The sequence below is a fragment of the Hippocampus guttulatus genome, chromosome 3 (assembly GCF_054856545.1).
Source record: "Hippocampus guttulatus isolate MCC_2025c chromosome 3, RoL_Hgut_1.0, whole genome shotgun sequence".
NCBI lineage: Eukaryota > Metazoa > Chordata > Actinopteri > Syngnathiformes > Syngnathidae > Hippocampus > Hippocampus guttulatus.
In genome coordinates, this window is record NC_141263.1 from 22,634,823 (window position 1) to 22,653,465 (window position 18,643).

Below are 18,643 nucleotides of genomic sequence, written 5' to 3' on the forward strand. Positions count from 1 at the left end.
TTAAGACTTTATAAAGTTTTAGAGATCAAATCATGGTCAATGAATGGAATTATGAGCATGTGCAGTGATTTTTCTTTGGTTTATGTGTATTTTATGTATTTGTATTTAGCATCATCAAGAATTGTAAAGTAGTAGTTGGACAAATTAACACCCCCCCCCCCCAAAAAAAGAAGAGAGAATTCAATCATATATATATATATATATATATATATATACACAGTATACATACACACACACACACACACACACACACACACAGGAATTGAATCTGAATTCAAAAATGAAACTTAAAAATGGAGCTTTAAAATTTAGGGGTTAGGCGTTTAAAATGAAAAAAATAAAAATGTCAAATTAATGCTAATGTAAATGTAACATTCCGAAATGAAACAAAAAAGATTATTACAAAATAAAATGGGAATTCTTTAAAATAACAATTAATAATGCACATTTGGATTAAAAAGTCAACTTAAAACATTACTCATGACACATTAGCAAGGCACCAAAAACATGAATGAAGTAAGCCTTACTACCATCCCCAAACATAAGGCCCAATTTCATATCAATCTTGAGTACCCCCTGAAATGCCTTCAAGTACCCCAAGGAGTATTCGCAACCCCACTTGAGAACCACTGGTGTAGAGGGTGGGATGATCTGCCAGCAGTCCTGACCTCAACACTTTTGGAATCAACCTGGGCGTGCTGTTTGTGTCAGAGTGACCAACATCAGCACGTTGGTTGACTTGAGACAAATGCTGATAGAATAATGTGTGTGGCCATTTGTGTGGCATTTTGGCACGCTGCAATGTTTTAGCTTTTTGTGAATTTATGTCAAGGAAACTGACTTGCATTCAAAGCTGTAAGACTCCAGCCAACCCCACCTGCATCAAAGTGAAGCGTTTTGGTGTCTTTACATTTGAAAAGTGGTTAACGTCTTTACTTTTGGGAGAAACAGAAAACAGGAGGACAGAATCATGTTTAGAAATTGAATGTTGACTAGAATGTGAATCACGTCATGTGACATCCTTAATATGTATGGACCTGGCCACCTTTCATCCTGATTAATCCTGAAACCGTCAGCACACACATACACATACACACACACACACACACACACACACACACACACACACACACACAAACACACAAAACCACACAGAAAACAGCTTTACACTTAATATTCACCACCTGGTGTTATTTACATGCCATTAAGTGAAACATGGCTGCTCCGTTTTTGCTGACTTACGTGCCCTTAAAATAAAAAATAAACAGTCTAAGAAAGCACGTTTCATGGTTATATCCAATTTTGTTCGATACAGTTGGGTCGCCCGGACAGTTTGCTTGGTTTATTTGGTTAATGTCATTAGGCAAGTGGGAATTTCGGTGGTCCCGTGTTTAAAAAAAAAAAAAGGAGCCTGGGAATCACCTGTATTTAGAGCTAATGGATTCCAAAGAACTTTAATGAATGCTGGTTTGATGAATTACACCGCCCCACCCCACCCCCACCTGCCCTCTTCCCCGCATTTCATGAACATGTTCAACTGGCTGGCACAGATCATTCACTTATTCTGTGTAATTGGATGCTGACCAGGGTTAATATGTAGGGTGTCATTAAATGGAAATGTAGAGTTGTATGATGGGGCGGGGGTTGGGGGCGGGTGGCCGTTTTCTATAGAGGCGGCCAGATTGGGTGCTCCTTCTTGTTTGGGAGACTCTTTATGCGAGCTAAGTCGAGCATGAATGCACAGAGGGAACGATCGGGGACAGTTATATTCAGCCATTTGAATGAAACGACCTGCGAGAGAAAGCCAATCTTTTAAGCGAGGCACTGGGAGAAAAGGCTGCACACATGAGGGGCAGATGTGGTCAAAGTTTTTTTTTTTTTTAAGGGGGTACAGTAGAGGTGGGCTGCGGGTACAATGCCACAAGGGGAAGGGGCGGCAGCTTGTTTGGATTCAAACACGATTGGCTCACTCTCTGTTTTATATATTTTCCACAGAAAAACATTTTCATGCTTTGGGAACAGGAACCTAATAACGTGGCGGTGAAGCCAGAGAGTTGATTAAACTGGCCCTTTAACTTCCATTGACGACAAAGACCTGTAATTAGTCGCCCTAAAGCAAAGGCATTCTCGGCTTTGGAATTCCTCGAAACTCGCTGGATGCACGGCTTCGGGACGGGCCCCGTCACTTGCCTTCCCTTTCTCGACAACACCGTAAAACCAAACAGTTAAAACACATCCTTGAGAAGAGCCCTTAAAAGAAGCTAAAGAATGCAGAAGTACAATTAGTGATCAAATAAATATAAGACATGTAAATAAGAGAAGGTGGTTGTTTTTATTTCAGCCACCTCAAGACACTTTACAACTTTACCTAGAGAGGTCGAGAACCGCACTCCTCCCAACTGGGTCAAATAATATTGTAACTGCCCAAATAAAATGATACTATACATACAGTATGACTAGCCATTGTTAAAAGAAAAAAACAATTTAAAAATAGATCACCTGTAAGTCTATGTGCCAATGTAGTGACAAAGTGTAGTGACTGTTGATTTGTTGCTGTTGTTTTCAGGTCAAGGTCTCTGACGGTCACAAAGACATTCGGCAACAGTTTTCATTTTTCAAAAGAAGTTAACGGGAGTGTGATCAAACTTACAACTGGACAACTTCGAAAGCGTTCGACATTGGAGGTTGCATTGTATAACTAAAGCAAAATGAATTCCAGTTTATGCTTTCTAACATTTGCACAACATTTCTAACATTTGTATCCCCAAAAAAAGCTAACCGCTGTACCATAACACTTGAAAACAATCAATAGTTCAGTCACTATTTAATACTATTAGTCACCTTGCAGATGGGCATTCTTGTCTGTGATGTAAGTTTTGACGGCACGTTTTTTTTCTGACTTTTGAGGCATATTATTCAAAATCGTACAACTTTTGGGTGTTTAACATTGTTAGTTTTGTTTCACTAGATTAGGTATTTCCACCTTCAAAGGCTCAGGGGGTGGGGGAGAAGTTAATCATACGCCTCGCCGTATAGCGCCATACAAGAAAAGTGTGGAAAAGCCGCCCCCACGGCTCTGCCCATAATTGGCTGTACAAGTGACTGCCTCGGCTTCCTGTCACCATTATATCTGTGTTCACACCGAGCCAAGCCGGGAGGACGTCGGCTCCCAGGAAACATGGCCGCTGCCGGTTTGATCTCTGGACTGTGAAAGCTAAAGTCGCTCTCACAATGCTCGCTCATGTCGGCAGGATTTTCCGGGCCGTTGGCGGCTAAAAAATGTCCGGCCCGGCCACCGACGCCCCTCGCTATACGCACGAAGAGCACCTTGTGGGATGTCGTTGGTTACGCTTTACGCCTGCTCTAACATCTGTTTGATTAAATGACAAAAGAAGCTCGAAATGAAACATATTGAAAACACTTTGGTCTCTTTCGTGAATGTACCTTGCATATTTTTGCAGTTTTGGCACAAAGCTGACATTTGTACCATTCGTAAGAGCAAAAAATTGGTCTTAACAGCGAGTACGCACAGTATGCTGTACTAGATTTTAGCAAATGTACAGCTATACAGTGTATGGCTGAGCTTCAGAAAAGAGGTGAGCCATAATTGGGTGTTACCTGAGCCTTGAGCAACTGTGATATCATTTTCAGTTGACAAAATGGCCGCCACCAAAGATGGCTAAAAATTACTTCCCCTTTCAGCACATATAAAGCCATCTCTGATGAAAATTTGCTGTTGACCAGTGTACTTATTCGGTACTAGTTGAAGAGAAGTGTTGTGAGGTACGCTGAGCCCTCACTTTTGTATTGTTTTTTTTCCTGTAGTTTAGTCTCATGAGAGCACATTGTTGCTCTGTTGTAGGCTTGTGAGAACGAAGCAGTCTGCTACGCGGGTCTTGTTAGCATGTGGTGGCATAAAAACGTTATCAGGATGCGGGAGCGCCACTTGAAGGTATTATTAAAAGTTAAAAAAAAAAAAAACGTCTGGTGACACCTTGTCGCGTGTGTGGTTGGTGGGGGGATGCAACTTCCTGTGCAGCTGTCAACAAAACACCTCCCAAGATGTTGCTGCATTTACACTATGCTAATGTAGCGTGCATTTGCTGGACTGCGCGCGTCGGTTCTTGATTTTCCGTAATGATATCCTAATGTGACAAGTGTCTGATTGTTGATTAATGTGCTCCGTTTGAACCTTTTGATTGCCGCTTCGTGAGTTTATTTTTCCTTCTTACCGAGATGAGATGGAGACATATATCTTGGTCAGGTAGCAGAGCGGGTTGCGGCAACCGCGGCGGCAATCTTCCCCTATTGTGCTGCCTTCTCTCTACCGTATGCATTTATATGCCCAAATATGACTTTCTCCATCTGCTTCTGCCATTTATAGAGCAAGAAGGCTAGATTTGTTTGTTTTGTATGGAAGTTTTTTGGGGGAAACCACACTCTGATGAGCATCCTGCCTGAAACGTTTAATTGTGGTACATGGTGCATTTTGTGCAAAAAAGGGTTTGCCCTCCCCAACAAAATGTGTTTATTCCAAAGCCCTCCACATGTTGACGAAAGCTTTCTTCCACGTGAACTTTTTGTAGCAAAAGGATGGTAATTTCAGTATTTATAATTTGAAACTCTGATACTATTTATACTTTTAAAGACAGGCAGGGAACAGCATGTAAGTGTTTAAACGTATGCATACGGATGCCAAATTAATGACATCCATCAACTGAATGAAAGGAAGAAGCACTAACAACAATAAACAAATGGAAATGACAAAACCCAACAAAGTAAGAGAGTTAACACACTATTTTGGAGCTGATTGGCTTTTTTGAAAAACAACAAAAGAAAAAGCAAATTCTAAAATAGCCACGAGACAGATAAAAAATGCTGTTGATTCAATTTTATTTCATGAAAGTACATGTGGATCCAGATGATCTTGTTCCTAACTAAGATTTGACGCAAAAAAATTGAGTGAATTCAACGTGACATTTTTTTTCAGTGTGCCGTAATGTTGACCTGCACCGAAGCTGTTCAATCCGAATTTGAATCAACCAACATTATAATTTGTTGTTCAATTGACAATAGTGTACAGCAAAAATGCCATTGTCTCTTTGACAGCATTAAAAATGGTGGTGCTATCGCCACCTGCTGGCTTGGCATGCATACTACATTTTTTCCCACTGTTTTTCTTTTCAATCATTTTCTTACATTTAGGTGGCCTATCATCCCAGATGCCAAATAATGGCCCTCAAGTGAGGAGGAAAAAGTAGAAGTAGAGGTTGTAGTTGTCAGAAATTAAAAATTGCCATTTCGCTGTTTCACACTTTGTGCTAACCTACAAATCACACACGCAACAAGGCTTCCGTAGTAAAGTCATAAAAACTGTATATATTTGTGTGGGGAAACACTTCTAGGCCAGAAATATAAAACAATCAAATGAAAAACAGAAAGTACAACATAAACCGAGCCTGCCTTCGTGTGCTGCGTGATAACGTATTGTTAGGCCGGAACATCAAAAACTTTGTACAGTATATGTGTATTGTAAACTGAGGACCCCCCTGTACTTTACGTGGATGTCAAGTCGACCACAAGCATCCCCTTTCCCTCTGATGAATGCTTACTGCGCTCGTTATATCCTTTAAATGTCAGTCGGGACTAGTTTTGAAAAGATTAGAAAGAAAAAAAAATGTTTTTATGATCTTTTAAAACATACAATTACAATATAGAAGCTCAGATAGACCCAACGCGGTGATTGGGAGCTGGCAGCTCGTGCCACGCCACTGCTGGTTTTACTAGGTTGTTGTCGTGCCCTAAAACAGCAAAACCAAGTTCCAAGGAATCCAAACTAAATACTACTCCAAAGTCTAAAAGTGAAAGCACCGCATGAACCTAGCCATCATTCAAAGCCCTAAAACAAGTCGAAAACTATGGTGACTGTGGCACAAAAGCGCAGCGACGGGGTTTAACGACCGCGCCGTTAACCTCACCTGAACTTTAATGGCTCATTGTTGTCCCTCTTATTTTTTCCTTCCCTTCACTTTTTCTTCAGACAGACAATACTTTGAATGCGCGGGGAGACATTTCAGCCGTAAATCCTATTGAGGGAGGGCTAAATATTGACTGCCTGATCCCACACTGGCGTCTCTTGTGACCAAGAGGAACCTTTGTCTTATTGTCTGCCGCCATGCGATTGTAATTGAATTGTAAACAACACCCACCGTGTTATTATTTACGGCCTCGGTTTGATGTGTTTGCTAAAAGGCAATGAAAACAATACGCCCGCGCATCTATAAGTCATGGGAAGAAAAAAAGTGGGTGGATTTTATTTTTTTAAAAAATAAAAACATACGGTGCTTTATGAACGGCCACGAAATCTGTGAACGATAACGACCATTAATATGTCCATTGAGCGCGGCCGCATTCATGCCACATATCAAATCCCCTTTGAATGAGATCAGTTCCCTCCTGTCAGAGCCCATTAGATCCGTCCCACAGTCCCAGTGGCCAGCTGACAGGGGAGAAACCCGAGCTGTGGCCTGTAGCGGCATTAGCATTAGAAAATGAGCAATCAGCTGGAATGAAGCGCAAGAAGAGGGGTCGGAGGGAGCAGGATGGAGGAGGGGAAATAGCCTCTGCAAAATGTATCTCCGCCGAATTATTTCCAAAGCGCGCCACAATATTACATATCGCCATTTGAAAGTCATTGGTCATTTTCAGAGTCGCGACAAGTCGCCCTTCACTAGTATTCAAGTTAAATGTCATACACTGAAAAACAAAATGTCGTTTGAATTTACTACTTCAACCTTTTCATGCACCTTGTAACCTGATAACCTGATAAGCTGTCCACTGTATTAACCGCTGTCCCTGAAAGGGTTAAATACGTCTACTTGAAAATGTGGACACACATGATTTTAGTTCGCGCAACCACTTGATAAAATATAATTGAGTAAATGCAGCACTTTTTTATTTCAGTGTACTTTAGAATTCTGTCGTTTTGGTGAAAGCAACCTCAAAGGAATGCCTTACAATTCCCAGAGAGTGACATTTTCGTCAGCATATTGTGTAAAGGTTTACACTCATTAGGCGCTCTCATTTTAAATCGTCCTTTTTGCTTGTACATATAATCACTCAAACTCAATATTCTGACAAATGACACTACCGCATGTGAATCGGGTACGTGGTACACCATCCGTTGCATTCATTTGATTAAATTAGCCATGAGGTGTGCAGAACTGCAGTGGATCATACAGTTTGGTTTTTCACCAATGTCAACTACAACTGCATTAATAGAAACACTGTTACATTAATAACACTGTAACGATGTCAATCAAAATTGAAATTATTAGCATTGGAACAGACGAAACAAATTGAAGACGTGAATTTCTCTGCGTTTTGGTTTAGGGTCATTTGGAAATGGCTCCAAAGACAGATGACTGATTGTGATGCAACGACATCACTGTTGTATATCCTCGGTAGGAGTTCAGTCATACTACGAGTCCTGGAATTTGCCACAATGAAAACTTCAAAACTAATCTCCAGGCACGTAAGCTAAGTGACTTCCAAGCAAGCAGTCAGTTGCGCTGCAATGATTGACATCTATTTTTACTTCAACAATGGTGGCCGAAAAGCCTCTCAAAAAGATGTAGTAGGAAGGCAGAAACCAAAGTCGCAAAGATCGGAGTCATTCATGTCGACCGATCGAATTGCGGTACAGGTTAAGGCGGGACTTAAACAAAAACCACGATTGCCGACCGCGCCAATGGACTTGCGGAGGATTTTAAAATGCCGTTGGCACGACCCAAGGCAATAGTTGAAGAGAAGTGCGGGTCACAAAGGAGTAATAAATGCCAACTGGGCAATTGGAATGGAGGGTGATTTTAAAATGCTCGCAGGATGCTTCTCATATGTCCAAAAAGTGAATCTAAATACATAATGTGCATTGGAATGTGCTTGGCTTAAATCATGTAACAGGTACAATATCACCGACGCTTTATTATTCATTCCTTGACTTTAGTGCACAACTGAAAAAAGTGAAATTGATTTCCAATACTGATCTCGAGTCATAACTACCTGGCTAAATGCTGGAATACTTGTGATTTAACACATAGGGATGAATCGGAGGTGCTGGAAGGAAGCGGACATGCACCTTTCCCAAGCAAAATGTCAGGTCCGTCTTTTTTTTTTTTCCGACTGCGCACGGAAAATTGCGCGGAACCTCTTTGACTTTGCGAAATAATTGAGTTAAAACACTCGATAAAACATTAATTAGCTTAGCGGTCTGGAGCAGATAACATAGATAAACTCCTATGTAATTCATATTGATTAGAATATGCACATTGAGCGCGGGCTCTTAAGACAAGTTTTCCTTATTAAATGGACACAAAGCCTCGGTCATTATTCCTGCAAAGAGAGATCGCTTTAGATTTTATCTATTCACATAAAAAGCTTTGATTGGATTTCTTTCTGAGCGAGTCGTGCAATCTGTTTTATTCAGGTTTGATTGTATTACCTCTTAATTAGTTTGTATATCGAGTAGAACAGGACGTATTGATTCGGAGGTGCATTCATTTGCATTGCAAAAATCCCCCCTTTAATCCAATATAATCTCATTTTTACTCAAACACAGAGGAGTGCATCTTTGTGGCACTCTTTTTTTTTTCCTGCTTCTTTTGCTGTTGCTACTTCAAAAGGCAACCTTTTCAAACTAACACCATCCATAAGAGTGGAACATGATGTCAAAGCGTGATAATCACTTTGGAGGACTTGCCGTGAAAAAGACATACAGTGGTACCTCTAGTTACGAACGTCTCTTCATACGAAATTTTCAAGTTATGAAACGCCTCGACAGGAAAATATTACCTCTTGTTACGAAAGAAATTTCAAGATACGAAAGGTAAAAATACAGTATGGTCTGCTAGTCGCAGCTCCGAGTTTCATGAGCGCAACATACTTCTAGCTGCTCTGCCATTGGCTATTACCTGGCATCTTCCTGGCATCCCATTGGCTAAGAGGGGCCTCTACCGAATGTGTCTATGCGTGTAGATAGATAAATATATAGACTTGTGTCGATGCAGCATCCTCGTCATTCGCCCCTCGGGCCATGGGTCGTTCCGATAGTTTGACATAAATGATAATCACCCAGAAAAAGTGTTGATGATGTTTGCCTTGGACATTTTCAAAGGATTGTTAATAGCCGACAAAAGCAAACATCATTGGATCAGTTCTTTACAAAACGCCAGTCAAAAACCACTTGTGAGAGAGAACATGAACTAAAGAGGGCAAAAAACGATGAGGACGCAGTTAAACGTTAAATGGCCATCATTGTTCTTCTTTCTTCTTCTTTTTTTTACATTATGCACAACTCTCATTTATTGTGCAGTAATCTAATTGCAACATGTATTTGTTACATATTTTGATGCATTTTTATGCTTGAGAAAACATTTATGTCTGAATTTTCAAACATCTTGGAACGGATTAGGGCATTTACATGGAAAATGCGTCTCTACTTACAAAACCTTCTAGTTAAAAAAATTCTTCCAGAGCCAATTAATTTCCTAATTAGAGGTACCACTGTACCTGAATTCCAATTTGGAATTAAATTAAGGATTTTTTTAGGGTTTTTTTTTTTTTTTTGTAACAGAATTGCGGAAAGTGAATAGCACGTCCGCCTCGCAGTTCTGAAGTCGAGGGTTTGAATCCTGGCTCCAACTTTACTGTGTGGCCTTTCTCTGAGCACTACGGCTTCCACCAAAAAATTTATACTCGATTCATTGAATAAATTGTCCTGACGTGTGAACATGAGTTTCAACGGTTGTTTGTCGATAAGTGACCTGCGATTGGTTGGAGAGCGGTTCTGGGAGGATCCTCGGCCAAAGTCAGCTGGGATAGGATCCAGCTAAGCATCCACATCGGATGGATGGATAAAAATGTTGCTTGAAAGTGGCGGTTTGGCTCGTGTCACACAACAGACTGCGGTGGAACTGTGATTGACCGCTGTGGTGAATCACATGCTGCTGTGCAGTGAATGGGCAGTATTTTCCCTTGGACTTTCATTTGGAGGCATGTTTGGGAATGATTGACATCAGGAGGCATTTTGCCGTGTAAAGCCACGGTCGAACCCCCGCCGTGCTAGCCGGCGGGAGTAGCGTCATGTCTGAATCGTCAATCGGAGGCGTCAACAAACCACCCGCCACCCCGGTGCGCAGCAGCAGGCCTCACAATGCTCGGCAATTAACCTCACCTGAACTTTAATGGCGCACCTCCGGGACCGCTCCGCCCCGGCTGCTTTAAAATTACTGTCACTGTGGCGGCGCAGAGGGCAAGTGTCGGCACACCGGGTGGTTTCCACCTTGACAAGCCAGAGTCGTGCAATACACGATAGCGCCAGACACATGATGCCTGGCTTTTAGGGGGTGAAGTGGTTGGGCCAGATGCAATATGGTCTGCAAAAAAAAAAATAATAATAAATCCTTTGAGTGTTAAATAAAACAGAGGAAAAAAATATTCAGAAAAAAGCCAGATCATCTTCGCTCCGAAGATCATTTGGACTTTCGCACAAATAAAAGTTGTAATTCTATATATTACTGCCACCTAGAGGAATGGAGCGTCAAGCGTCCAGTGACATTGTCATCACTCCATCGTGAGCACATAAATCATTAGCCTTGGCTTTTGGGATTGAATGACAACATTCTTGCGCATGCAGATCTTAACAAAGGCTAAATCCGTGGTCAAACATAAACAATGGATCAGATCATATTCAATAAATGACGAGGAGTCCGACGTCTGCGTTTAAGGCCAAGCTGCGCTCTGTGACGGTGTGTGAGCCACGAAACAACAGCTGCTCACTGCCCATCCGACATGTTTGCCACTTTGTACGTGTGCATTTCAACTGTGATCTCAAGCCCGTCTGATCCCGGAGCTTTGCTGGCGGGATTTTTGGATGCGTCCGCAGAGTCTGAAGTCATCCTGGCTAATGCGCCCAGGCAGGTTTTTCGGCCGGGGATGTTCTCACCATGTGTCGGGGAGTGAGTGCGTGTGTGCATGTGTGTGTTCACGTGGTGAGTCACAGCCGCCCAAGTGTGTGATCAAACACTTGTATTGGGCTCTGGCTTTATAATCAAGTCTGATGTTTTATTATCGCCCTGTTGCTGGGTCTGAATGCCGATATGGACTGTCTGTGCACTGTTCGCCAATTTCCCTCACTTCCAAACAAAAGATAATTGTGAGCTGGAGTGCTGATGTTAAGCAAAGTGACCTTTGAAAGCTAACTGGAGGCCCGGTAACGAAATAAGAAAATTAAAACTTGTACATTTTCAGACAATGAAATTGCTGTGTTTATTTATTTTTTTTGCCTTTTGGGGGCAGGGGGCTCAAGAAATGGGTGAGTGAATCCCGATGAAAAATGGATGTCTTTCCCCTCAACCGCAAAACAATAATCAGTCGTGCCCCCCTGGTAAATTCAAATGAATTAGTTCCCGACACCAGTTTCAGCAAGAAAGACAAAACCAGCAAGACATGGCTATCATAACAGGATGCACAAAAAAGTCTCAAGGGGGCATGGCCAGAACTGAACAGGAAGTTAGCCATTTTGGTTTGGAGCAGCCATTTTGGCTGAATTTCAGAGCTCGTCCTTTGACGAACACCAACTATGCAACTTGCCAAAATGAGTCCTGATTAGAAGCAGGTAATCGAGAGGGATGGGCAAACCTCAATTGCCAAGCCTTTTTGCCAAAGGCTCCAATGTGAGCCGAGGATAGCGTCAAAGTTTAATGACCGTTTTGTAGATTTTCCATGAAAAATGTGGTGTGAGGGCCCATTACAAAAAAGAAAGAAAAACGTCAGACAATAGTTTGACTGAGTGTCACAAATTTTGGTGGATATGTATCATAACAGGATACATGAAAAATAACTCATGCCCGAAAGTGAACAGGTAGTCGGCCATTTTGGTTCAAAGCTACAATTTTTTGGCATATTTCAGAGCTTGTACTCCTACTAGGGAATTCTGGACACAAAAGTGCTAAGCTTTTTGCCTACACCATCTAACTGTGTAGAGCACGGCGTTTAAGGTTGATGACCCGCTGGTCAACTTCTTCTTACACTTGAACAGTTTTGAGATTAATCTACTCTGCAACCAGTATTATGAACATTTCAATCATTTCTGATGGGATTATGACAAGCCAGTAGTTTCATTCAATAGACAAATTTGTACTTTATTTCACATGAACTTTTTTTAAATAATTGCCCTGATTAATGGGGGGGGGGGGGAGTACTTCTTTTGGATAATTTTACATTTGATCAATTGCTGCACTAATTTAACTGCAGACAATCCGAATAATAGCGCACTCACCACAATGTAATATTTTCATTTATTGGAGTTAGTTAAAACTGCTTCAGATACATTGAAGCCGGTGGTTCGTGGCCAGGGCAGTAGCCCCCAGTGGTGTTTGCACCACACACACACACATACACACACATACACACACACTTTGGCTGCCACAATATCCTAAGAGCTGCTATCTGTCTGCCGCTTGCATGAAGGATAAAGAGACAGGATGTGGGGCAGGGTGGGCGTCAGGGGGGGGTTCGGCCCTTTGACTGAATGCGCCTCAATGGGGCTTATTTTCATTAGAGCCAAACAAATGTGTCACCCCAATCATCACATGGCTGATTTTATCCTTCTGTTACTGTAGCTCCACAAGCATTTCCTTTTGTGAGCGTCCGCTCCTGATAATCCCGCCCGGACAAAAGCGGCCATGTGCCTCCGCAGTGCTCCATGACCAAAAGTCGTTTCCATTACATACTCTGCCCGTGATATCATACATAATGGAAGAGCGCTCGTAAGCATTTTTGTTTGTGAAGTCATTCCCGGCCGTGTTGACATAACGTGTGGCCAAACGGCTGAACGTTAACTCCGACGTATTGTATTGCAAGTGTGTCCAGTTCCACCTTAAATCAAGACCTATATATGAAAGTGTACTTTTAATGGATTTATTGGAGGGGTGTAAATGAATACTCTCGCGGTGCTCTGTGGGGGGGACGATGCCCATATTTTACAAACAAGGCAAACTGCACTTGGAGGCCGATTGCAGCTTGACTGACCCGGACCGCCGTAAAAACTGACTGGGTATCTTGTTTTTCTGAGTGTGCTTTACCTAGTGAAAACATCATTATACTTTTTCTTTTAATATATATTTCAACAAGAGCAGGCTTTTTAAAAAGGAAAAGCCTCACAAAGGCCGACACATTCCTTAATAGAAAGATTAAATAACAATAACAACAATAAATTGAGGTAAATTGTAATATTTTTATCTACAGGGTGAAACTGTGGCAAACATCAAACTTTTATTAGCCTTAAAGGTAATGTTTGAATTAACCTAGAATGGAAATCAAAATAACATGGTCCAGGCCCGGATCAAACTGTAGTTGCCAGAAAACATTTCAATATGAAAATGGAAAGAATCTGATCCGGGGTCAAATTAATAAACTTTCAGCCACAGCAAAATGGAAATTATTTTTTAAAAAAAGTCAACTTTAACTTTCGGATTGTAACATTCTTTTTATAATCTTCCCTTAACAACTTGGCTGAAGCCTGTTGCAAAAAAAAAAATCAAAGCCCACTGAACATCGTACCTGACGTCATGTAGGACATCTATTGAAATTTGAATTTTTTTTTTTTGTTTTTTTTCAAATTCCAAAAGGTATTTTTTCCAATTTGTTGTGATATTGCTTGTGCAATGGATGACAATCCTCTGTAACAATAGCTTGGTAACAGCGCATGTCATTGCTCCAAACAAAGGCACATTTATGAGCTTTACATACTATTTGTATGGAGAGACATCCCCATTCATGCTCGGCCATCAATGGAGTCTCTATATGTAAACAAATGGATGATTATGATCCAGTTTATGACGAGTCACATCATCAGTTGAGTGGACATTTTTTTCCCCATTGCTGAATGTGTTTTTTTTTTTTTTTTTTTTTACTCTGTGTTTAATAGTTTTTGTCATTCATTTGAAATATTTTGACGACATTTTTTTTGGGTGAAAACCATCCCAAATTTACAGTGGATGTATATATATTTTTTCAACAGCTTAATTTATGATTGCAGCACGGTGGGCGACTGGTGAGCACGTCGCGCCTCACAGTGCAGAGGTGCAAGGTTCGATTCCGGCTCCGGCCTTCCTGTGCGCAGTTTGCATGTTCTCCCTGTGTCTGCGTGGGTTTTCTTTGGGTACTTCCGTTTCCTTCCACATTCCAAACACATGCATGATGGCTTAATGGAACACTCCATATTGCCCCAAAGTGTGATTATTTGCCCCCCCCCACCTTAATCATCCTTCCTTGCTTATGTGTTTCTTTTTCATCTGAGAAAAAAAGGGTGCTCGAAAACCACGATTCATCAGGCATCTCCGTTCTGTCTCCCTCTGTTGTCCATTGTCTTTTTTGTGTGTGTGTGTAATGTTACTTTGGTTGCTCTTTACATTCAGTCATCATTCTTTTGTTAAAAAACAAACAAACCGGTGGGTAACCTATGGCTCGCGAACCAAATATGGCACAAATGGATTTGATGTGATGTGCAGTACAATCCGGAAAAGGAAGCCTGAAAGGAACTTGAATAAAAGCGCCCAAGCAACCTACACATGATCGTAATAAAGTATAGTATAATAGTTCTTTTGTGACATCATTTATTTTTATTTTTTCTCTCGCAGGCTTCACAGAGCAAATGTGTCTAGAAATATTGTGGAAACACACTTCTCTTTTTGGTCAACGTCTCTCTGGCTTGTACAAATGTTTCGCAGTATTTGAGGTATAACACGCCACTGTGCATCCATCACGAGTCACCAGAAATGTAGAAGTTAGCTGTCATCAAAACTGTCACGCTTGCCGCGTCTGCGGCTTCTGTTTTTATGTAAGAATCCAAACGCGTGTCATGCTCAAGGGAAGTGGAGTACTTGTCACTGTCACTGCAAAGTGTGTGTGTGTGCGTGCGTGTCAAAAGCGCCTAATGTGAAGCAGAGGCTGTTATTAGCTAATGATTGACCAGAAAAGTGTTCTTTCCATGCGCAAACACAGTCCAGTGGATGCTAACGGCTTACACTCTGTGTGCCTTCACTCTGAACACTACAGTATTGTACTCCATAGTCTCTATTTGGCTGCAGCGCTTCTGTTTTTCCTCTCTTAACCTCTTGTTGAATAAAACCGTTGAGGGTACAACGACAAATGACAAACTAAACACACATGCTCACATTTGCTTAGCCTACATTGGAGTCCTTCTACTCCATAGTCTCCACTTCACTGAAGCGCTCCATGTTCTCACTGGCCTTAATCTTCGGTTGGATAAGAGCGCAGCTTCATGATAATATTTGGGGATACGTAGTCAAGACCAAAAAAATAAACACACGCTAAGGGTAGCTCACCCTGTTGTTACGCTTTAGCTCTGAATGCTGCAATATTATACCCCGCAGTCTCCGCTTTGTTTTAGCACTCCATTTTCTTGCTGCTCTTAAGCTGCCGTTTAATAAAATTGACGCCTCCGTGTAATATTTGATGATACACGGCAAGAAATGTAAAAACAAATCACTGAATAAAAACACACATTAACATTGCGAGGCGGCTTGGTGAAAGAGTGCTTTGCACTTCGGACTCACAGTTCTGAGGTTGGGCGTTCAAATGTGCGCTCTGGCCTTCCATTTGACTGCAAAAAGTGTCCTAAAGTCCAAAAAGACAGAAATATATTATTACATAAAAAACACCACGGTGAAGCATAAATAAAATGAGGTTTAATCCCACCCACACAAAAGCAGCTGGTGTGTGAAAAGGATGATATTTGTACTTTGTGTATTTTTACGCGTGTGTTGTACACAAGCCACAAATAAAGACTCCCGCAGAACCCCCTCAAAGACACACATTGTTATTCGGGTCGTTGACATTCCTCCTGGTGCCTGAGAAAGTGGAAACAGCGTGCCGCTTAGCGCCAGTCCTCGCCACCTATCCGACGCGCCCAATGGCTCCACATTTTTAAACACAGCTATTGTAAAAAAAATGGCCCTCTTCCTGTTGTTGTTGTTTTGCCCGAGACTTGATTTTATTCAAGCCGCGGGAAGTGGAATCGTTTCAATGCAGATGTTTTGCAGTGTCAACAGCCTCGGCAATCTGGAGGCGAAGTCTGAAAGGAAGGCATCAGCGATGTTTGGGGATGCCGTTGATGGCGAGAAGTGGAAAATCAACATTGGTGGGGGGGGGGGGGGGGGGTCTCATTCCCATTTTAATTACTATTCTTAATTATTTTTTCAACAAAATACGAGCTCTAATTTGACACGGGCCTAAAAACCTGAAGATTAAATTAAACGGCGTGAACTGCCAGAATTCAGCAACCGTTTATAGCGCAAGGTGTCACTTCATCTCAAATTAAGCAAATAATAAGAGAAGTCAAAATGAATGCCGCTCTGCTCACTAAGGCACAACAACAATGGCGAGAAAGCTCACGAGAGAGACAACAAAACAAGGTCGTATTAAATACAAGAGAATTCGATTATATTCAACTGATATATCATTTGTATGAAGTATGGATGCATTGAAAATAGAATTAAACCCAACGATTTAAAATTATGTCATAATTTTGTTATTGAAGTACAATTTTATGAAATGATTATTGATTATTAATAGGATTATTAATAAAGGACTTTCATTCAGAAAAAAAGGTTACCGCATTAATATACAGAAAAAATACAAATGTAAGGACTGCAAATGATCAATTGTGAAGCTCCAATTCTACAGTGCATTGGATAGTTATTGTAATTAGAATTTTATAGAGAAGAATTAAAGAAAATAAGTAAAGCATATATGTAATTAAATGTAATGTGATTATAAATTAAATATGCATACCATGCAGGATACTGATTGCATGTTTCAAATGTGATTTTTTTTTTATAAATACGAATTATAATTTTACTTTGGAGGTTTGATCAAGACCATATTATCGATTATACTATCATAGTCTTTATTAAATTATTCTCAAGTTAGATTGCAAATTGTAAAAAATGGGAAAAATACAATCCTGAGATTACCGTAATTTAAAAAAACAAAAAGCCACATTGCAGCACATCAGCTTGTGCAGAAAACTTGTGTTTAACTGCTTCCAAAACGTTTTTTTTTTTTTAATCAAGGTGTTTGCTAAAGTTTAAACTGGGACCCAAGGCCATTTTAATGTGTGGAGGTGTTATGGTTAAATCAACAAGCACGCCATCAGTGGCCCAATGCAAACAGAGCAGCGGGCGCATTTGATTAATGAGCTGACGTGATGTAACCAGCAGGGGGGAGGGAAATAGCTTGGTGCACCTGGTCGTTTACACTGTTTGTCATTCATTTGGAGGGGGCGGGGGGGACCGACACACAAAAAAAAAGCAGCGCAAATGGTCAAAGCGAATGTTTCAAATAAATTCTCAAATTAAAAAAAATAGCCTCATCGTAGAGTTGCGACTAATCTCCCACTAAGTAAAAATGCATGGCGCGGATCATCGTTTCATTGTTACCGCACGAGTCCCCAGAGGCGTCGCCCCTGTCACGTGGTCAAGCGGATGCTAATATAGCTGCGTCATACGTCGCTGTCATATGCTGTGTGCATTGCTGGTGGTGGTGAAAAGGTCACAGAGGTAGCTGTAAAATGGCGTGAGCAAGGAGGGGGGGGGGGGGGGGGGGGCTTTGACCTATGGCCGCCCGAGCACTCCTAATGCAATAGCTAGGCCCCGGGGTCCGAGTCCTGCCAATACCGGGCTGATTATAACGAATCAGGTGCCTCTTAACGCAATCATGTGATCAATTTCTCATTGGGCTGAATAAATAACACGGCAAAAGAGGGGAGCCGGGGCGTGACCCGCAGCTAACCCTTCGGCCCTCATTATTCATAGCAGGCAGAAAGGAGCGCCACAACAGTGAAGGACGCGGGTCCATTTTGGCTAATCATTAGCAAGGATGCTAAATGTTGGTGACTGAATGAATGCCCTGGGACATAGATATGCCATCCGCTGTTGGACTCCAAAAACAAAAGTGGCATTCATTCCAATCAGCTTGAAGGCCTGAATAGCTGCATTTCATGGCAGCACATCATTTGTGTATTTGAATGATGGTTACTTGGTTAAAGGGGAAGTCAAGTCAGAAATGTTCGTCTTGTATACGGCCCCACTAGTCTAAACAGGCTCGTTTGATTAATATTGCGTTTGTGGAATATGAATTATGCAGCAAAATCCATCAGTTTTTATCAATCCCAGGGGGTGGCCATTTTCCTCTGGCTGAGAATGACATCACAGTTGCTCAGGGCTCAAGTAACGAACAACCACGGCTCATCTTGCAGTCGTCACATGACCAAACTCTATAATTTATTACACATGATTGAAGTTACAGCTCGCGTGGAACCCAAGTTTTTAGTTTTGTGCAGCTAAGACAAGGACACTTGGTTACCGGTGCATCTTTAGTTCCTCGGGTTCAAAAGTGTGTCATCACACATACAAAAGCAGCCACAGTACACAGCTGTACATCCATGTATGCATGAAGGCATCAGTCGCAGAGCTGTGCTGGGCGGGATTTCGCCGCATTATATTGAGAGGCCCAGTGTCTCATAAGTCAGCACGCAACACCGTGGAAGTGCTACACGATA